This window comes from Culex pipiens, chromosome 3 (genome assembly GCF_016801865.2).
Source record: "Culex pipiens pallens isolate TS chromosome 3, TS_CPP_V2, whole genome shotgun sequence".
Taxonomy (NCBI): domain Eukaryota; kingdom Metazoa; phylum Arthropoda; class Insecta; order Diptera; family Culicidae; genus Culex; species Culex pipiens.
In genome coordinates this window covers 153,625,771-153,646,518 of record NC_068939.1, presented here as the reverse complement: position 1 = coordinate 153,646,518, position 20,748 = coordinate 153,625,771, and the positions used below count along the sequence as shown (strand labels likewise).

The 20,748-nt window shown below is 34.9% G+C and overlaps 1 protein-coding gene across 1 annotated transcript in view; it reads right to left on the bottom strand.

Moving 5' to 3' along the window:
* The window catches only part of LOC120416964 (zinc finger CCCH domain-containing protein 13), a 226,185-nt gene that overhangs the window by 80,432 nt on the left and 125,005 nt on the right, over nt 1-20,748 (bottom strand). Inside the window, exon 4 of the mRNA XM_039578883.2 lies at nt 14,977-14,999. The gene's annotated coding sequence lies outside the window, so the exon portion shown is untranslated. The remainder of the gene's footprint in view (nt 1-14,976; nt 15,000-20,748) is intronic.

The window sequence follows — 20,748 nt, the reverse complement described above, 5'->3', positions numbered from 1 at the left end:
TTAAGTAAAATTATCTGTTTAGTAAGAAAATAGAAAAAAAAGCTTTACATTATTATTCTTTACAAAAGATTAAACTTTATAAAAAAATAAATACAAAAAAAGCTAGCAATAATTATGCCAAACGTCCTTGATGATTTTTGAATGAGTTATGCCAAACGTCGATTATGCCAAATGTCCATTCTGCCGAACGTCCCTGATGTCTTGGACCAATTAAGCCAAACGTCCATTATGCCAAACGTCCATCTTGAAAACCCGTTATGCCAAATGTCTATTATGCCAAATGAGGTACACCCATGATGAAACATCTAAACAATTTAATGTTGACAGAAACCTAGTACTACTACGTTTTGTTCAGAAACTAATGCCAAACATTTTGCTACAAAAAGCTCATGAAAAGATGATTTCTATAAAAAGTTATATTACAAATACTATTATGTACAAAAATCAAAAAAAGGTGCAAAAAAGTTTGTACAACATTCAAAAAATTAACATATATAAAGTTATTTGTTGACAAATTACCATAAATCCAGTCTCCCAACTGCAAATAGGCATCCTTGACTGATTTAAAAAATAATCGTGGTTGAATTTAAAGTTTACAAACTACTTAGTATAAAAGTTTTCATAACTCTGGAAATTCTAAATAAAACTTATCTAAACTTAATTTTGCAAACTTTTAATTCAACTAAATGTCAATAAAGTACCATAGAATTGCAAAAAAAAACATTTTGGAGTGGGTAGAACACCGTTTTGGGTGTCTTTGTAACGATAGAATAGATTTTTCGTTGGAATTTTGTACCAATCCGGAATTACGTCGTCGGAAAATCCGCCGGCATCCGAACCGGTCCACAATTCACAAGTCAACCTATGTGGCATCGGAAAGGGCATAAAATTTCCGAATTTTTTATACCCAAACATCTAGGTTTTCTTTAAAACCTACGTTTTTAAAATCCTGAGCAAAACCTAAGTTTGATCAACGAGAACAAAAATTACGAAAGTCCATACATTTTTGGCAGATTGCTCGAAACCATAACAACGAAATTTCGACAAGAAAAGTAACTAGTTTCACAATGGAGTGGCAAAAAAATGAACTGTTAATTATGGTGATGAAAAGTTTGCCATTTCGTCATCCGAGAATGACTAGAAAACTCTGGCTGTCGATCTTCTCAATATCAATATTGCTCCAGCAGTCAATATTTTTTTCAGTCCCTTCAAATACTTTTTTGTTTTATAATTTGATGAGAGAATTCATTATAGTTTCATAACGAAACCACAAAATGCGATTTAATTTGTTTGCAGCTGATTGCGCGTTGCGCGGATGAAAATTTACAAAATTTTAAGTTTTTCAAACTATTAAAAATGGTTTCAACATTTGAATGAAAAAAGTGTTTTAAAAAGCATTTTACACCAGCTCAGTTGATTTGAAATCATTAGTTTTCAAAATATGCAAGTATAGAAGAGATTTTTTTCGCCGCCACTTTTTGCGGTGCTGGATTGGATTTTCACAAAAATTAAAAATATTTTTGGTCGATCCCAAACATGCTAAATATGTTTTTGAAAGCAGGAAAATGCATATTAAATTGTTTTCAGTTGGTTGAACCACAGAGAACAGATGTACATCACTGAACAAAAAGCATCGAAAAACGTGTGTAAAAATTCAAACTAAGATACGTTGAAAAGAGATAGGGTGTGCATCATCCGCCTAGATAGCGCCACTTCAAAAATCATGATGACCTACAGTAGCAGAACGTTGGACCATCCATTCACTACACAAAACATTCCGAACGAACGACATCAGACCAATGTCTGACTGTCCTTCATCGTAGGGGTACGATTTTATGCACGAAAGAAAATAACAAAATCAGCTGTGAAGGTAGACAAACGAAATCAGAGTTCACATGTGGAAAGGTACTATTTTATGCTATCGTTCAAAAAATATTTTTTTAAAGAAGTTTTCTGCTATGTTTTTGTTAATGTTAATTCATTTCTGCATTATTTGCAGTCAGTTAAAATTGTACTGAAGTAAATTTAGTTTCCTCGTTTATAAGAGGAAAATATTATTTTTCTGAGGAAATTATTGAGCCATTCTACATTGTTAAGTCAAGTAATCTAAGCTGCTACGGTGGCGCCACTAAGCGTATCCTTTAGACCCTAATTTCTTTGATGCTTTCTTTGATACATTTTGTGAGTGCTGCAGTGTTTACACACAAGTTCGAGCCCAGATGTACATCTGTTCTCTGTGGTTGAATTTCTATTTCCTTTGAAATTTTGAAGTTTTTTTTAAATATTTTTTTGTCCCCTGATATTTCGGACCGATTTTGAAGGGGGGGTGGGGGCGACATAAACTTTGAAAAATATTTGCAACGGCCTTATGAAATTTCAAACAAAAAAAACATAAAATTGAAATGAATAAAAAAATAACTTTCAAAAACCAAACCAACACTGAATTGATGTTAGCTAAGCAGCACAAATTAATGTGTCTTTCTATGTTTTGTTCAGTGTCAATAAAATGTAAAAAATCGATCTCGCAGAACATTATTGGAAATGAAAAACCTAAAAATATGTTAGATACCAGTAAAAAAAAACTTGAAAAAAATGCATGATAAATAAAACTATAGAAAATACGTTGAGCATACAATAAAGCTTAGTTGAAGTTTCTTATAGGGATTTTTAAGGCTAGTTATTTAATAATTCCATGCCCCGTCGCGGGCTGGAAAAATGGCCGTGGTCTAAGAATATTTATGATATTAGTAGTTTCAAAACGAAACCGTAAAAATTCAATTTAATTTGTTGATTGCAGGTTACGCGGATGAAAATTTACTGAATTAGAGGCCAAAAATTCAAAGTTTCTCAAGTTTGTCAAAAGACTGCTGCAAAATTGGAAACTAATGATTGGAAAATTTGAAACTGGGACGAAATATTAAAAATACTAGTGTTCAGAATCATACATTATATCCTGGTTTAACTCGAGATAGATACACTATTTGTAGATATGCGAAAATAAAATACTTTAGTCTTTGGTAACTAGTGTTCGGATAAAGAGGGCATGTCGAGCAAAGCATTCCTAGCATAGCTGAAGTTGGTCAACAACAAGTCAAGAATTATGTCTGTGGTTATGTAATCAATTTCACGACCCACATTTTTCCTCAACGAATTCACCTGCACGTTTCTACAACACCACGTTCAATGACTCTTACTTGGAGTGGAAAATTCTCGAAACCACAAAAAAAAAAATCTAAATCACCACAGGCAGGGCATAAATCCACTGAAATTGAAACTTTACAACTTCTTCTGGTCCGCATGCTAGAGATGCTGGGCAGCAAGGAAAAATCCTACGATTTTTATGTAGGTTAGGCGCGTGATCTCGGGCGGCGGTCCCAAGACCACAAGCCCTCGTTCCGTTTGTGTTCGCGTGTGGAATTTCTGCATTGATTGGAACCTGTTTTCCCTCCGCATTGACGTTTTCAACGACCATCACGCGGGGTGTCGACAGTGGCGTGGTCCCGCGAGAAGAATTGGTTTTCTGGTTCCTACGCGAAACGCGGAACGGCCGCGGTTGTAATAAATCAAGTTTTCGCGTTGTGTGCTGAGGGGGATAATGCTTTATCTTGCGACTGCAAGTTTAATGGCGAGTTAATTTTGCAATTTTGCGTGAAATGAGCGGAATTTTATGGGGTATTCTCGTAGAAGCAGTTGCAATCAATTGATATGCTTTGGTTGAAATAAACACAAGAATAATCTAAAAACTTCTTACAAAACTTTGTACTAAGCCCTCTCACTTTAAACTTAGTATGCAAATTAAGTTTAAAGTTTTCCTAATTCCACCACAAGCCTCTTTCAAATAGCATGACAACATTATCGTTCGCTTTAAACTCCCCTAATTCCATTTCGAACATTTTAATTCGCTCCAAGACGTTCACTTTCAAGTCATTTACGAAATTCCATCGAAGTTAAATATTAAAATTACTGCTGTCCCACAATTCGTACATAAATTTTCCAAACCACACTGGTTGTCGTCTTCCCTTGAGGGGTGAAAACTTTTCCACCTCCCCCACACCTCCGCTCACCAAATCAAACTGAAAAGGAGGAACGGAAAAATGCGTGAGTGTTAAATCATCCATTAGAGGAAAAACAAAAACAAGCACACAGTGGCGGCACGTGCTGTTGAATTACAATCCCCCCACCCTCTTTCTCCGTTCCTTATTCTACACAACTCCCCCGGAAAAGTCCGACCCCGACTGTTTAATGTTTTAATGTTAGTCGTTTGACTTCTTTGTTGGCTTTATCAGAGCGAAGGAATGTTTACCAATTCGGGCCCTCTCCGAGCAGCGGGGGAAAGGGGTTCAAAGGGAAAAGTTTATCAGATTTCCACTCCCGCGGAATGGGATGGAACGTTTCTTGATCAATTCACCTAATTTGTGAAATGGTAAGAGATGGATCCTCTGAATTCATTAACACGTAGTACTGCTAGAAGAATTAATATATATCAAAAAAGTTTTTGCCTTCCTCAACTCACTGAGGCAATGCTTTAAAATCACTCGAAAAATGAACTTCTTAAATACACTTCCTAGATACACCTCGAGGCGGTGCCGTTGCTGATAAGTTTATATCCTAAATAGTATTTTTGGAGCTTTAATCAAGCATCAATTTCTTCATATGACGAAGAAAGGTGATTGATTAGAAAGGGTATACCCCCTAGTGAGCCATACTTCTAAAATTGCTATGAAAGCATTTTTTTGTCATTTGTTCACCCATACAAGTCTCCATACAATTTTGGCAGCTGTCCACACAAAAATGATATATAAATATTTCAACAGCTGCAACTTTTGAGTAAATTTTCTGATCAATTTGGTGTCTTGGGCAAAGTTGTAGGTATTGTTGAGGACTATTGAGAAAAAATTGACGATTTTATAATTTTTATTTTTCTCAAAAAAACTCAATTTCTCAAAATAAGTATCTTTTGATTTTCGAGATTTTTTGATATTTTTTATGTGACAAAACCCCGCAACTTTTGAACCATAGAGAAGCATGGTCAAAAAAATCAGCCACCAAGTGATGATTTTTTGAAAAAATAGTGATTTTTGGAAAAAATCTAAATTCTACACAAAAAAAAATTACCTAAATTTTGTAGGTAAAATTGAATTCGCAATTAAAAAGTACTTTACAGATCTTTTGATAAAGGGTGCCGTTTTCAAGACATAGCCACCGAAAGTTTGATTTTAACAAAATATTTTTTTAAGTTTTTCGATTTTAAAAAATAGTGGCCGTGAGTAACCATTTCTAAAATAGTAGTTTATGCAACAAGTTGCAAAAAGAGGATTTTTTCAGCACGAGTCGTACATTTATCCAACGAGGTTCACCGAGTTGGATAAATACGAAGAGTGCTGAAAAAATTAAGTTTTGCAACGAGTTCCATACAACATTTTTTGCAATTCCGAAAAACACCCATTAAGTGAAATTTGAAGTCAAATTTTCATGTATTTTGTCAATAAATCGCTTGAATAAAAATAATGTTGAAAAGTGTTACTTTTCGAAACAAGAGCTGAAAAGTTCAACTTTTCAACACCCATTTCAGTGCTGAAAAGTAGAACTTTTCAGCATTTATTTTGAAAAGTGTTGCTATTCGATTCTGTTATTTTTGGTACAGAAAAGTAGGCTATTTCGTCGTTCAAGAATGACAGGAAAAGTAAATAGTTTCACAACGGAATTGCAAAAATATTTTTTTAAGGTTCAAAACATTTTCTATGAAATTGTCTAAGAGACATCGAAGATTGGACCTCTGGTTGCTAAGATACAGCTGCTTAAAAAAAAGAAAAATGAAAATTGAAGTTTTCCAAGTCTCACTCAAACCTTTTTCTATTGTCGATATCTCGGTAACTAATGGTCCGATTTCTAATGTTAAAACATGAAACATTCGTTAAGTGTTCCGATCTTTTCGAAAGCAATACTTAGTTTTTTTTAATCAAGACTAACTTTTTTTTAATCAACACTAACATTTCAAAAGGGCGTAATATATAAAAAAGGGCGCAATAAACTGCAATTCATCCGAGAAAACCCGAAAATGTATTTTAAAAATAAAAGCGGCCTGTCCTACTCGGTTGTGTTTACCGCAGATAAGATTCTGTGAATGGATCACATTTCACAGAATCTACAGGGGAGGAAGGATGCGTGGACATACCGTACCCAATGCTCCGAATCAGTTAGGTGTGGTGTGTTTGTGTGAATTTTGCAGATAATTATATTTTTAGAGGTGAAGTGGAATTGGGAAATTGGGAGCGAGTAATGGAAAAGTGTGGAAAGGGGTAAGAAATCAAACCAGCCGGTCATGGCCATAGCTTACTTGGATCCTCTTAAACTTAGCCAAATTTTATAGAGATTTTTACTACGCTAAGGTTTTCTTTTGAAGATAAAAAAAAATCAGAAAAAAAAACTTTTTTTTCCAAATACCTAATTTTTTTATTCACTTATTTTTATTTTTTGATAATTTAATTACTGCATTGCAAGTGATGATTCAAGATTTTGTCCTCCTCGGCACTGCCCACCTCCTTCTTATTTTTTTTCTACAGATGTCAGGTGGCAGAAAAAATAGTTTTTAACTAAAATTATTTCTTTAAAGAAAAAAAATGGAAATGTTAAATTGATTGAAAACTGCTTAGAATCGATTTTATAACGCCTGTTTATGACATTTCTTAAAAAAGAACGATTTTTTAATATTTTAACATATTTTGAATTGTTGGAACAACACATCGGTAAAAGATGTAGAAATTTTGGAGAAAAAATACTTTTAAGAACTCATCCATGTTTGGTAGCGTAACTAGTAATGCATTCTGCAAAAATGCTCAACCACACCACAACTTGAAATTTTGTATTGTTGTCACCCATCCAGAACCGAGAGAAAACAACTTTATATAATTTTTTTAGCAGCCTTATGAGTATAAAACGAAGCCAATATTGTAAAATGACTCTAAATTTTCAAAAAATACCTATTGTTATTATAATACTTATTATTTCCTAATTTGCGATATGGGTATCAAACAACACATTATTGAAGATAGTTAAAATTTTGGTTTTTATACTGGACAATCTTACATAGTGAAAATCAATACAACATTTTGCGTCGTTTATGTAAAATCAAAACAAATATAAATCACATAGTAAACAAATAAGAAAAAGTGTTTTCATTTGGTGAAATTTGAATTTTTCACACTTACAACTATTACGAAGTGAAACGCTACATTAAATTGGCGTCAGAATTTTGAGAAAATTCAATTCCTAAAATAGGTTTCAAGAGAACAAATTTATACGTTACTTCAAAAATCGCAATTTGTAATTAAAAATCAAATTTAATCAATAAATACAAAAATGATGAAAATTTTAAAATTTATATCTATTTAGTAGACTCTCCCGTTGTCGATATTGAAGGGATATCCGTCGAGAACGGATGTTATCATATTAAAAAATGGAAAATCAAAGCAATCTATTTGAAGGGAATGAAACAAATAATTGACAGCTGGAGCAATATTGATATCGAGAAGGTTGACAACCAGAGAGTGCACTGTAATATAGTAATTTTAAACATCATTCTTGTTTCAGACCTGGCTGATCGAATAACTGGTAGCCCTGGTCTTTTGATTTCAAAAATAATAAAACCAAAAGAAAGGAGTTTTTTTTCAATTTAAAGCAAAAATTATGTGTTAGGCCTGAAATAATACAATTGGATGTATCTCAACAACTTTATTATATTTTTATGCGGTTTCCGGTTTCAATATAATTTAATTTAATTAATTTGGTCTTATCTATTTGTTAACATATTTTCTAAAATTACACAAATGATTATTTTTTAACATTATTTTGCAATCAAGAAATTATTATTTGTCTCAAAAGTTAATTTTTTAAAATAAATATCGAATAAATGTTTGCTGATATTTAGTATTTTTACAAAAATCATCATTTTATCACTTAAATTATTTTTATTCATAGTTTTATGCGTTAAAAAATAATGATTCAACACTCTAAAAGTGTGCAGCTTTCAATTTATAATATGAAACACTAATTTGTACAATTTAAGAATTCAAAACAAAAATCTGTGATTCGATTGGTTGAAAACATTTCAACACAAAACCGCAAAATATTTCAAGTCAAACAGTAAAACAGACAAAAACCAGCCCCCCTCGCATCACATTCGACCGTTCCGAACCCCAAATAGTGAAAACCCTTGGCAAACCCTTTTCTCCTGTTTGCAAACCACCAGCAAAGCGCTGCCATCTTAGTCACAAGTAAATATTGCATCTTTATGGTTCACGCTTAAGCTACCCCTTTTTCCACCCTCGGAACAAGCCCGGCCAAGGGGGTTGGTGGCCAATGTTTATTATGATGACGATGTTTTGTGCGGTTGGCCTCATGTAAGGGGGTTTGCTGCTACTCATTTCGCTCTCGAATGAAGACGCCAATTATTTCAATGCAAATTATGGCGCACGTGGGCGGATTGTGTGGTTGCTGGGTTGGCTCACGTGTTGTGTGGTTAGGCGTAATTTACGCTGGGTAGGGCTCTGACGACGATGAGGTTTTGGGGCTGGTTCGGTACAGGTGCTGATGTTTCAGATTTGTTTTGTTGTGTTGGCAATCAGTGAGATTGGTTGAGCTTGTTGTTTTGATCTCTAAACTCACCCGCAAGCATTTTCTTGAGAAACTTCACCAAGGTCATCCTTTCCGTTTTGCACATTCCATAACTTTTCTAGAACTGGCCAGAGTCAATGCCATCAACCCCAGAGCTGTCCAAACCATGACGACTGCCGGCGGAGAGGCCATGAGGCACGACACAGGTGCCGCACCCCTTCCTAGTTCATTATGATCTCGCGGTTGAACAATCTCTCAATCTCACCTTCGAGAGACCCCAGGGTGGTGGCTCATTGACTGTTTTGTACCGTTTCATTAGCAAATCCAAACAGCTATGCGTGAGCACAAACCTTTTAAGAAAACACCTGAATTTCAACATCCTCCAACGACGCGCGAGTGTCACCACACCTTAACGTCTTGACGCGACTGACTATCAGAATCGAATATCTTTGGTGGTTTCGTCAAACACTGATGTTAATGGAGTGTGCAAATGAATGAGTCAAACGCCAATCATCGTCGCGTCGCACAGATTCCTGCAGAGTCGTCTTGCGAAGCTGCGTTATCGCAGCGCCTAGATCTTGAAGATTGTCAGCCAGTGTCAGCCAACACAGCGGACTTGACTGTTGGGATGAAGATGATGGTGTAAATTAGCTACTTCATTTGAAATTGAAGACTTTGTGACCTATTGCCAAATTTGGGGTGCTATTACGGGTGAAGTTGCACGCGATCTGGTGACACTTTGAATGATCTTGAATTTGAACTCAAGATATCAGCAACAAAGAAGCTTTTTCCCATACTTTGTGATCGTGAGACTCTTCAGAAGTACAGAGAAAAGCATGAGATCAGCAAAATTGATTAATTGTGCAAAAAACAGTTCAATTGAGCCACATTTAGAAGCAAGTTTTGTTTTTCAAATAGTTTCCATCAATATTTAAATTTATGTTCAGGACACTGGATCATGATAAAACAAATCAAAAATAACAAAAATCTCTTCCCGGTACACCTTCCAATTGCTCACAATTCACAATCATCTGAACAAGCAACTGTTCCAATTACGAAACAGGAGCAAATTAGTGAGTCGTTGTCACCATCGCCGAACGCGGAAATCATGTTTTAATGCTGTTCATAACATTGCCCCCCGAACACGAATTCAGGAGCCGCAACCACCAACCAGGGGGGAACGGAGGGCCAATAAAACCAGATCTCAAATTAAGATACCATTGGAAAATTTAATCGAAACGAAAATAACATCGCCAACGAGCATGAAAATGGTAGTTTCAGAAATGGACGGGGGGAAAAAACGCTCGACATGGCAAACATTATTCCATGGAACACCGCTGCGCGCACCGGCTGATATTTGCATAATTAGTGTAGATTTTCTGTGTGGGTGTTTGGTTGGTGTAAAAATTAAGTTCCCGAGGTCTCCAGAATTGTGCACCCTCGCGATGGGGGGTTGGAACTCGTATGTGGGAAACTTTTTTTTAATCGCCGAGGATCCACTCCCCTCATGCAGATGACCATGTCATGTTCGCGTGAAAATTTATGCTAAGCGATTGCTCGTTCAGCTGAGCGGCAAACTGCTACCGGGCTGAGTTTCCACGATATCATAATCAGGTAGATGGCTACCGTCCGGTGCGAAATGTTTTAATTTAATTCACTTGGCCAAAGGTTTTCCTGCTGCTGGTTTTACCACTCGTGTGTGGCGTGGCCAAGGATGGGAAATGGAATTAAAATAAATTATTTAAGACCTCATAGCGAAACAAGTTGTACCGCACCAGAGTGTGAGTTCTAATCCCACGTGGGATTCACCCCTTTTCTGTAGACAAATGTTCTACCATCCCGCTTGAACTGCAAACTGTGGAAGCCAATTTAAATATTCATCTCTTCCCCGGTAGCAGAAAGAGTTAATTGCATCCCTCGAGTTTTGTGCTAAAAAGTGATACAATTGAGCTGGCAGATTATAATGATTTACGCTCTGCCCTGCGTGGACAATGTCTCCGGAAAGTTTTCGCAATCAAAATGCCACAACGTAGCAATTGAGAAAATCCAACCCGGATGACACGGGCAGGAATTGCCTTCCTGCATATAAACAACTTCATTATGGAGACGAAATGTGCTGTATTAGTTCGAAAGGGGCAAATATGACGGTCGGTTTAATTAAGAAAGTTGATTAGCTGACATTTATTAAATAACAAAAAAAAACATTACAAATTATTCTTCTAAAACGAGCCAATACATCACCAGAAATCTGAATAACGTCATGATTCGAAATCCGGACACTTAGTAGCATAACATTTTTGTTATAGCTGACAAAAAATCATGTAATAAGTTGGAAATGAAGAAATATCATCAGGATGTAGTATTTACAGTCAGTTTTAAGAGAATGCATGCAAAATATGTATTTTCTAACAAATTTTCATCAGAATTTTGAAATTAAAATGACTTGTTGTGCTTCGAATCCCGGACACTGATAAAAGCTGATTCGAAATCCGGACACTCGATTTTACTTATGAATCGCATGAATTTGGACTGAAATGTTAGTGAATGGCATTCTTTAGGTTTCAAATAAGCAGTTAACATCAAAACAATCGATAGTTTATATAAAAATTTGCTAGAATTTGAGGAAATCGAAAACATAAATTTCTGCTTTGCCTTCCCGGTGCTTCGAACGCCAATGAAATATTTCAAGTGAAATGTTGCGCATTTTTGGTAATCTTAAAATTTCATTTTATTTAATTGTTTTGACATTAACTACAGCGTTCAAACAATCTTTAAATAAGAGTTGATGTTGGAATTCATCAAATAACACAGTTTAGACAGTAATTATGCGAACTTATATCCAAATAATTGATAAAACAAGATGTCCGGGTTTCGAAGCGTCCGGGAATTCGAATCATGACGTTACAACAATTTAGTAAAAATTTAGAATATTCATCCTGAAAAAAGAACTAATGAAATTTGAGTTATGTGGTATGACTTGTTTTATATGATTCTGTCAATGTTTCGAAAAATTGTATTTGTCCAGTGTTTCACAACGGAGGTACCCGACTTTTGAAATTCCATTGCAGGGGAAGTTAAATATGATATATTTACAAACGAAACAAAGAGAAACGCAAAAAAAAACTTATTCAAAAGTTTTTTCCGTAAAATCGCGATAACTCGTGATGGTTGTAAGCAAACGCCTTATGTTTATATTTCAAAATATTTGTAATTGTCTGTCTTACAACTTTGTATAAAATTGTTACTGTCTGAAAAATAACCCTGCAAAATTAGAAAAAAACACAAAATTTTAAAATGAAAATTTTTGGTCCAAATGAGAAAATTACCCTTTTGGGATAATGTAAATTCGAAAAGTACATTAAATTTCCCATATAATGACATGTTCCGGAACGGAAAATGGCAGAGTTTTTAAAACCTTTTAGTGTTTTTTTTTCGATGAAAAATACGTTTTTTCGGAATTTTGAGCACGTCATCAAATCTGGCGTCCAATTTAACATAAAAGTCACTTTGATGTAAAATTTGCATTTTATCACCGTTTCAGGCTGCGAATTTTTGAAAATAAACACCTCTTTTTTGCATGTCCACAAATGAAAGGGGTCGTACCGCTACTCCGTCACGAGATATCAATAATGGACCTCGGATTCGTGATTAGGGACAAAAGTTACTCCTTAGGCCAAAGTTCCACGCAAATCAACGAGGGGTTGGGGCCACTTTTCCCGATTTCATGTGAGTTGGTAGATTTTCTGATCAATTTTATTTGCAATTACGACTTTGATATCATGACATTTTGTTTTCAAAGAGATAAGGTTATTATTTCCATTTGTATTTATGTCATTGAAATAAATCAATCCAGTTTTTAAGTGAATAATCTAGTTATAATTTGTTTATATTAAATTAATTAAAGAGTTTTTGTGTTCTTTTCAGCTATGTTTCGTATATATATATATGTTCAAGTTAATACTATTGCTGTCAATAAATTTGTCATAACCAATGACGAAAAAATAACATTATTAAGAAAAAGAGACCGAAAAAGAAACGCATAAAATGTTATACTTTGTTAAAATGAGTAACACTTAAAAAACTCATTGTTCATAAGAATACAGCAATCTAACGCGTAACAAAAAAAGAGATAAAATAATGTTTTTTTTTTAATCTGATTAAGGACATTAAAAAAAAGAAATAAACAGATAACGCTATAAAAATTGATGTGATATTATTTGATTTTTTTTTTTTCAAAAAAAAAATAAGCCAAAATAATTTGTCCATAAACGTTGCCAATTTTTCTCACTACAAATCGAAAATGGTGAAGTGTTCTAAAGTCGACTTTAAGGTAGAAAAGTAAATTGGAACTTAATTCATTCACCAAAGAAAGATTTTCAAAAGACCTTTCTGAAGAAGCAAAAAGTAGAAGGCCTGACAACTAGAGCTGGGACTTCGGATATCCGGATAATTTACATTTTTTTTTATATAAAATCAGATATCATCTTTTCAATCAAACCAAATCAAAAGAGATAAACGAAATAGGATCAGAACTAAAAATTATTTGGTTAAACATATTTGATGAACCCAAAATATATTTAAGAGTGAAAATAAACGGATCGGATAGTTTTTTTGGATAATAGTATTCGACCATAAATCGTGTGACGCAAAATTAAAGGTATTTTGAATACTTATTAGTTTGTTTCGCCTTTATGTGAATTAAATTATCAATGCTGCGAATATCCGAAGTCCCAGCTCTACTGACAACCCTATCCAAAGTCCTGAGTACTTAAGTGAAAATTATAGACGATTTGAAGTCGAATTTGACAAACCTATCAAAAATTATATGCACTTAAATTGTAATAATACTCTTTTTTGAAGCAGTATCTAAAGCAGTGATTCTCAATCTTTTTCGTTCCAATCCCCCCTTAGCAAACTTGCAAGATTTCCCCCCCCCCCCTTCACCCCAGTTGAACTTATTGGTATCATTGCACAATAAAAATGTACTAAAAGAATGAAGTTTTCATAACAAGAGTAATTAAATTATTAACTCAAGGAAATAAATCTGAGCGAGTTAAATGCCAACTAAAAAATATTACTAAATATATTTTATTTTCAAAAGCATAGTGTAAACAACTTTTTCAAATAAAAAAAGTGTTTGAAAAAAGCAAAAACTCTGAATTTTATTTCATATAATTTTTTACTGGCCAACAATTTTATTTTCCGCAAAGCCTCTCAGAAATTTTCAATGTTCTCAAAAACTCACTGAAATTTATAATATTTTTTTTATTTTCAAAGAGCTAAATCACTTCTCATTATCCAACAAAATTGAAAATATGAAAAAATATTTATATAACCTTTTCAACAATTTTAAATCAGCAGTATAAGCAAATTGGAAAACTGTAATTTTTGTAATTGAAAACAAAAATAAACTAAGAAACTCACAGAATTTAAGAGGCAGTATTTGTAAATATTGCTCGGTTTGTTTGTTGTTTGTTTGTTTGTTTTTTTTTTTGTTTGTTAAAATTTATATTCAAATTATTTTTTTAAAATAAACTGCTCATGTGAAAATTAGGGAAATACACTCGAAAAATATTTCAAAATCTTTATTTTTTTTAACTGAAATCAAAACAAATAGGGGAACTATACCCTTTCTCAGCCTATTTCTATTATCGGCCTAACAGCACTTTGTTCATGAATCTCAGGTTAAATAAAGTGTTTTTGACTGTTCCTAAGTAATAAATAGCACAAATAAAAGTGAGCAAGCAACTCATCATTGTTGATACATCTATATAAGTTGATTTGATAGCGGAAAACGGCAAAAGTGGTGAGAATTGGTCGAACGGCTTAGTGTGATTAAAATGGGTATATTTCCCCTATCAACATTTGAGTTTTTTGGTTGATCATACACTTTTAAAGATGACAAAAAAAAACAATTGCTTTTTCATTTACATTTTTTTTGAAGATATTAGATTTCTATTGCATCCTCATCCCCCCGAGAAATTCACCGGTTGAGAAACACTGCGAAAATGATTTTTATTGAATACCTTAGGATTAAATATAATGTTGGGAATCTTTAAAAGTCAAAAAAATGAGGCATTATGAGCTGCACAAAATGGCGTTCTCAACTCAATTTGGCCCAAAATCGACGAGTGACAAGTTAGCATCACGACGGTGTGACTTATCGACCTCTCATTTCTTGAGCCTCAAGGTTTGACGGTCTGACAGCTGTTGGTATTAGGATACTTTGTATTTGCTTTAATTTGTTGTTATAAAATGACTTATGACCATATTTAAATTCATAAATAGGTCAACAATGAAGAAAAGAAAAAAGGATTTTTCAAAATTGTTATCTATTAAATTTTAATGTATAACAAATCTCACCTTATCAGTTGTAAAGTGCAAATCTGAAAAAGAAAACGAAATGTAAAGTTAGACTTGTTTTAAGAGATATTTTTTAGTTTTCTGTAAATAAAATTATCACACTTAGAAAATATTTAATGAATCATTTTTTTACGCTTTTTGTCCATCAATTTCCCGCGCCACTTCAAGCTCAGGCTAGACTACTAGGTGTTGTAGTCATCAGTTCCATCAACCATCAGTGTTCTCATCTTCCACCGTTGATGGCGTGGTAGCATAGGTCACACCTCAGGCCATCATGACAGACCCCGACAAGTACCGTGCATCCGTAGAAGACGCCTTCGCCGTACTTGATGTAATTATGGAGTTTGACGACAGCTTCACGCGGCGGATGGTTGCACCTAGTGCTGCCACTACCGGGTACACTCAATGCCATAAAAATCTAAAATTTTGTTTTAAAAGTGTTCCTACTGTTTTTTTTTAATCTTGTTCTGCAACTGAGTATACCCACCCGGCTAGCAAAGGTGTCCTACCGTATCATTACAGCGTAGATCGCGACAGGTGCTGCAGCGTGTCACCCACGCCACTCATCTACGGTTTCTGGCCACGCCAGCGGTGTCGAGAAAGAGTTTGACGTAATTGGACGTGTTCTGATGGTAATTGTCATTCCACCACAATGCACGAAGGACCCCTCCGCGGCCGGGAACACACTTTCGATTTTAAAACGAATGCTGCTCACGTTCGGTGTAAGTTGTCCGTTTTACATACACTTTACAAACTTCATTCCATCGCCAGCAACGACTTGGAACTACTTGGTGGTGTAGAATACGAACTAATTGCTCATAGTGGGGGGAAAAGAGAGGGTTGTTCTCGTTCTGATTAGCGGGCAAGAAATGTCACGGTAGCTTACGGCACGGTCGTTTGGTATGCCGAAAGAAGGTGCAGGACCTGTTCTTGGAGCGTGTTATTTGAAATTCATATCTAAACCGGGAATTATCCCCTGTGGGAGGAAAAGGTGCAAAACTCTGGCGGTTCAGGTTGATAGGGTGACCGAAGAAGTTTAACTAACACAAAATTGGAAAAAAAGTTGTCCAGGAAGTCATTAAAATAGTAAGTAAATCTTTCCCTGTTCCTGAGGGGAACACCCGTGAAGAGTATCGGGGCTGGCATTTACAAAAGGATTCAGTGACAGTTTATTAATCAACTAAATGATAACATGTTAAAGCTAATGTTCACATTCCATAGGTTGTCTTCCTAAGGTGTCGTGATAAGGTCCAGTTTGTGACGATACACTACCTTCCCTTTACTAAGCAATCGATTCCAGAAGGAAAAGATCGTCAGTTGTGTTGGTCCGAGCCGGGATTTGAACCCCGATCTACCGCTTACGATGTGGAAGCATTACCACTGGGCTACGTGGCTCGGTCACCAGGAAGTCATTCTTGAGAAATAATTCTTAAAGTTAAAATTTGGACACCCTACCTACCGAGACGTCTAAGATATCTCCACACCGTCTTTCGGGAGACAGTTTTGCCCAAGGACGGCGGCACTAGCCAGATAAGTCAACGTCAGAAGAAAACCCCGAAGGTTAAGCTTTATGACACCGCCGTACCGTAGCGTCTCTCTACCCGAGCAGGGGTAAATAACACGGGAATACCAATTTTTGGTATTACTTGAGCAAATAACAGCGACCAAAATGTGCCCTTGGTTGCCCAGTAATAGATGGTAAAATACCATGAAATCATACCAAAGTCTTGTATGTGGAAGTGCACAACAATACCAAACCATGTTATTCCAAGGGTGAAAAAATACTTCAAAATAGAACCATTTCAATTCCAAGTTGAGGTCTTCTGGATTTTTGAACATTGCTTGAATACCAAAACTTGGTATTGCCATGGTTTTAATTTTAGGTATTCCCGCGCCCTTGGAAAATCATATTTTGGTATTCCTGTGGTCTTCCACATACATGATTTTGGTATGATTTGATGGTATTTTACCATCTATTACTGGGCAACCAAGATCACATTTTGGTCGCTGATATTTGCACAAGTAATACCAAAATTTGGTATTTTCATACCATTTTTAGTGCAGCAGTTGCAGTCAGTGAAAAAACGGAAATGATCCATATGCAACAGCCAAATCTACTCACCTGATGATTCCATGTTGTTGTTAGTGATATTCTTCACCACACCGAATGCATTTGTCATTGATGAACGGCCTGTGCATGAAGTTCTTGAAGATTCTGAAAAATAACAAGATTGAAAAATAAGTGTTATTAAAATAAAACTGGATTGAAATTCACCAAAATTCAATAATCTTTCGATTGACTCGTTTTTCAAAGTATTTGGTTTTTTTTTTTCAAGTCATTTTAGCGCAAAATTTATTATCTTGTCCAAATTGGGGAAAAAAATCCCATAGTTTCAGAGAAAATTGATGAAACCTTTCAATACCAAAATAATACCAAAATGTGCCATCCTGACTTAAAAATTTTTCCACAATTTCAAGTCATTTCTGTAGGGGGTATATCAAAAATGTTTAAAATCAAGTTTGAAATTTCCGGTTTTCAATCAAAGCATTCGCTTTGAGACAAAATTTTAGCGCAAAATTAATTATTTTGTCAAAATTGGTCAAAATTTTCCCATAGTTTCAGAGGAATTTGATAAAACACTGTAATACCAAAAGAATACCAATATGTGGTGTTCGACCATTGACAAATTCTGCAATTTAGCAATATCAAAACAATACCTTAAATTGGTATGATACCACATTTTGCTCTTGCATAATCCTCAAGACAAATTTTAAAGGGTTCAGGAATACCAAAATTTGGTATTGATACCAGAGAAAGGTATTATTACGCATTTCCCTTGTTATTTACCCATGCTCGGGTACTTCAAGTGATATGAATTAAACCTTCTGTGGCTTCTGACGTGTCTTCTCCAAGTCAAGAAGCCAGCCGCGGTGGACCGTTTATCGTAGAATAATTCATCCAATTACGCTTTCGAGCGAGAAATTATTATTTTTATACCGCCAACTGATGCCGAGGCGGTGGAACAGGTCCAGGTCTGCACACCCGAATGCCGCCCCTTTGAGGGTTCTGAAGGGGAGAACAATTGCACCGATTACCTCCCACTGGTTTCGTTGCTTTTAAGAAGGTGTTGTGTGGATCGGCTTGAATGAATAACGTTTGACGTACCGGGCCGCACCTTCTAATTTGAGCTGATGACTTTGCGAATATTGTTTTTTTTTTGTCTATAGTTAATCAACTCTTAAGCGATTGGTCAATCTACAATTTTTTTTATTAAATTATGCAACAATTTGACGAAATTGAATTTATTCTTTACTTTTCAAAATGATAATAATAAAATTCACACGAAAAACAACACCAATTGAATCTTTTATTTCATAAAATTCAAGTGCCATAAAGGAAAATGTTGTGCAAGCACCCCATTCAAACTTTTCGATTGCTCCCGAACAATTCCCACCCACAATCGATGCCAATTTCGTAGCAAAACCACAAACTGATTAAAGATCATCCCTCGATTTTATGTATCTATCGGTGTTCATTTTCTATGCTCTCAAATAACTCGAATATGATATTTTTGTGTAGGAATAACTTTCCGAAGTACGAACACCACTCACCAAACAACTGCTAAGTATGTGTGAGGCCCTGTGCACTATAATTGCTTATTGATTTTTGCTTGCCACTTTCGAACGTCGAATTTGCTCGTTCTAAGCTGATATTTTACCGCGAAAGTGGGTGATTTCGAGCAAAATTTCACAACTTGATTAGAATGATTTTGTGATAAATCATCATAGTTTAATTAATCTTTTTAAAGTATCTAATACTTAAATTTCAATTAAAACGTTACTTACATGTAGATCAGTAAAGCACTTGAATAATTTTGAAATTTCTTTTGAGGTCATTAAAAATACCAAAAAAAAATAAGTTGTTTGAAATTTAGCTTTAAATCGTAGGTATTATTTTTTCATAACTTTGTAAATTGATATTCAACAATTTATCAAGCTCAAAAAAATCTTCAATTGAGTTAAAAAAGGAATTTACAATACTTTTAATCGAAAAAACACTCATTAACTCTTTACACCCCAATTCTGCATTTAAGCGGGCTTCGATTTAAAAAAATCGTAAAAATAAAGTTTTTTTTAATGCCTAGTCCAGATTGCAAAATAAAGTGGAAAATTGATTTTCCGAAAAAATTGTGAAGTTTTGGAGCTTTAGTGTCTCAGAAGATTTGTTGAAAAATGAAAATTAATGTGGTTCACGATTGGGGTGTTTTTGAAAATATGACTTTTCAGGAATAAATATTATTAGGATTTTTTTTCATCTTCTAAAAAGTTGTTGGGCTTACTAAGCAATTTTGTCCAAGACACATAACATTTTATTTCGTCATCTACGCCTTCTACGACCAAATTTTGAGAAAGCATTTAAGCAAACCATAAAAAAATAGTAGTTTATGCAACAAGTTGCAAAAAGAGGATTTTTTCAGCACGAGTCGTACATTTATCCAACGAGGTTCACCGAGTTGGATAAATACGACGAGTGCTGAAAAAATCAAGTTTTGCAACTAGTTCCATACAACATTTTTTGCAATTTCGAAAAACACCCATTGAGTGAAATTTTAAGTCGAATTTTCATGTATTTTGTCAATAAATCGTTTAAATCAAAAAAATGTTGAAAAGTGTTACTTTTCGAAACAAGTGCTGAAAAGTTCAACTTTTCAGCACCCATTTAAGTGCTGAAAAGTAGAACTTTTCAACATTTTGTTTGAAAAGTGTTGCTATTCGATTCTGTTATTTTTGGTACAGAAAAGTAGGCTATTTCGTCGTTCAAGAATGACAGGAAAAGTGAGTAATTTCACGACGGAATTGCAAAAAAAAAAACATTTTAATTTAGGAAGTTGTAGAGAAAAGTGATGTTGGAGGCATTTTCATTTTAAATTTATGACAAGACATTATAGACTAAATCTAATCTAATCTAATCAGACCCTAGCGCAGCCAATCTTTCGAAGGGATCCTGGAGAGTGCCTTAGGTTAGATGACGCCTAGCACTCTTCTTGTCATTTATTAACATTTGTAGTGCGCCATTGCACCGGAATGCATGGAAACATCACAAGCATTAAAGCGGCCAGGCCTACTGCGTAAAGCCGTATCGCAGAGATGACTCGTAATTGGGTTGAGTTTGAGCACTGAGTGTTCGAACAACAACACAATTCTGAATCGACAGGGGAGGAAGAAGCGTGGGGACACACCACCATACGCTCCGAGATTTTGGTTGTATTCGTTGGGAGCACCATGCTAAGAAGGTTTTGGTACTCCGGGACCCTCTGGGATGGGACATTGTATTTCCACGAATGCCCTGGACACTATTTGCCGTGGTTATAGCGCCACAACTCGCTCTTGACAAGACATTATAGACTAAAGGGTCAAAAGTTACAGCCATTTTAAAGATGAAAATGCAAATATCTCAAAAAAGCACTGGCCAAATGTTAAGCGTCAGTTTGCATCAAAAAGAGAAGACCACTACAAACGCTGAAAGAATCCTAGAGGTATTTTTTTAAATTATTTGAAAATGTCTTGTTTTCTATGAAGAAGAATATAGACCACCCTAACGAAATTCGAAAATTGTCCAACTATATGTTTATCTATGTAATTTTGGCCTCAGAATTGAGCTAAAGTCTCAAAATATCAATTTTGGCCATATTTTGAGTTCATATGATAATTTTACAGCACTTCTACAAAATTGGCTGAACTTTAAAATAAAAATTGGCTGAACTTGTAGAA